Source organism: Macrobrachium rosenbergii, chromosome 20, assembly GCF_040412425.1.
Source record: "Macrobrachium rosenbergii isolate ZJJX-2024 chromosome 20, ASM4041242v1, whole genome shotgun sequence".
In the NCBI taxonomy this organism is placed as follows: Eukaryota; Metazoa; Arthropoda; class Malacostraca; order Decapoda; family Palaemonidae; genus Macrobrachium; species Macrobrachium rosenbergii.
In genome coordinates, this window is record NC_089760.1 from 33,400,525 (window position 1) to 33,403,154 (window position 2,630).

The window sequence follows — 2,630 nt, forward strand, 5'->3', positions numbered from 1 at the left end:
GATTCATAGATATCGAATCGGAACTACAAGATAGTTGTAAATCTGAAAATTTTGTGTTACTTTGATACCACAGCGCCTACATTACCAATGTACACTGCATTGTTGGTTTTAATATGAACCAACACTTTTAGGGCAAAGTTTTTCTCTTAAAGTTTTCACTGAAACCAACTGCCTTGGTGGCATCAGTAAGTTTCTTGCAGTAATCTTCACATATGAATAAATATATATAATACATATATACAGTAATATATACATACAGTATATATATATATATATATATATATATATATATATATATATATATATATATATATATATATATATGTTATTTTACTTTAGAAGAATCTTAAAGTAAAATTTTGTCGGCCGGCTGTATATATATATATATATATATATATATATATATATATTACACATACTGCACACGAATGCCGGCTTAGACCAATTAATAAATACTTTTGTAACGGCACAAAATATGCTTGTCATTAACATAGAAAGCCTTCAGTCGAATATTCACTGATCTTTCTTTCCAGCTCCTTCCCAAATACTAATTTCATGTTATAGTTATTTTTAGTTATCTGGATCATTCTTCCTCTTCGCACCACATCCATTTGTTTATCAGTATCATTTCGTTGTTTTTTCCGCTATAATGTGAGTGAATAACAGATATTTGCTTTTCCATTTTTCGTTTCTGTTTTGTCATCATCACATGAACTGCAATATGGAGAAAGCAGTTGCTAACTGGAAGCTTTTCAACGCAGTTTAACCGGATGATAACTTCTCTGTTTCACTTTTCATTTGGGTCTGGGCTAGATACGGGTATCTTGTTGCTCATCCTTGTGGCCTTCACATCAGAACGCCTTTGACGGGTATAAATCACAGGATTAATATTTTTGAACTTTGTGTCTACTGTATTTATGGGCTTCCTTGGGTTCTGGTACAATCCAGAATACCTGAAGAAGATCTGTTGTATACATTCCACTGGGAAATAATACCACATTATAACTATAACAAACATTTTATTGATCATACAAAGATCACAGTGTACATATATATTATCAAACATGAAAACGTGATATATCCATAGAATGAACGTTCGAGGAACACGTGGCAATCAGAACAATGAGAAAAATCATAAAATAATCTTTTTACAATGTTGTTTATTCTCGTGGGGTGAAAAATACTGTTTTTTTTTTTTTTACAATGTTATTCATTCTCGTGAGGTGAAAAATACTGGTTTTTAATCACATTTTTTCTATGTGTCATGAGGCAGGTTATATTACAAAAAATTAAAGAGATTTCAGTTTGAATAGTGAAAGATTTGACTGTCCATTTTGTTACAATCTCATAACCATTTTTCACCTCATGAAACTCATTTGATTTAAAGCTTAATATTTATATTAGGTTTCACCTTTACACAACACCACTTTTCTTTGTTTTTTTTTTTTTGTTTAAAGATATGCCATATAGTTTTTGATGTACTCAGAACAATGGTAATCAACTTCCATTCATTCTCATGGACCTCTCACTTCAGGTAAATGACATACGAGACACACGGAATAGAATGATATGAATACTGCTTTTAAGAAGGCAAAAATTAACAGCAACATATTCTTTCATATCTTATTTCCAACTGCCACGTCAACCCCTATTATGACGGGAGGGATATTAGTTATGACCAAGAAAATAAAAAGAAAAAGAAGCCTTCGGGGGGTAACAGTTCTATTAATTCTCGAAGAGGCACATTATGGGTTCAGTTTCATCTGTTTACCCTTTGCAGTGTTACCACAACACTTGAGCATCAACCATCTACATTAGGGCTACAGTAGTACCAGATATGAGCCTGGTGCTTATGTAAACAAAAACAAAAAATAAAAAAAAGTGACTTAGTAACTTAAGCATCATAATGACTAGAACATCTATGATAAAGGATGAAGGGTATAACATCTAACTACTTGGTAGTCAGAATACCTAACCACTTGTATGCAGCAGTTAGATTCAAAGTTATTAGCACCGACCATCATCTGCTTGTATATTTCTCATCTTTCTCTATCGATCGTTGAATAAATCTTGACGTGAGACTTATATAAAAAAAAAACTACCAAAAAAGCTTTTTGACACAACTATATCACTGCGTGAAGACAATCAGGGATGCCAAACGGTGCCAGCTCTGTTACTGACTAATTCCTCATTACAACGACACATTTCCGTTAGAAAGAACATCTTGATATTTTCAAATATTTAGGCTCAACGTTTTCATTCAAGATGTGAGAAACGTTTATAAAATGACCATGCACTTTCTCTGCAGAGAGGCCATACACTGGGGAAACCATGTGAAATTAACTTTTCAAGATAATGGTCACTTGTTAAAGAGATGCGCCACTTAATTCACTGTTTTACTGAGTTTAGATAATGCCTTCTCGTTTCATAGATGAATTCATACTGCGGACTCATCTCGTACGAAAATTCTATCCCATAGGATTCTGATAAAAAGTAACCAACAGTTAAGACCTAAATTCTGAAAGTTACCTACCAAAACATATCTGGTGACGGTTTTGCTTATACTCTACCAGTAATGGCGTAAGAGATGATGCTACGAAAGATTCAGAAGGAAAATATTTTACCTGTTA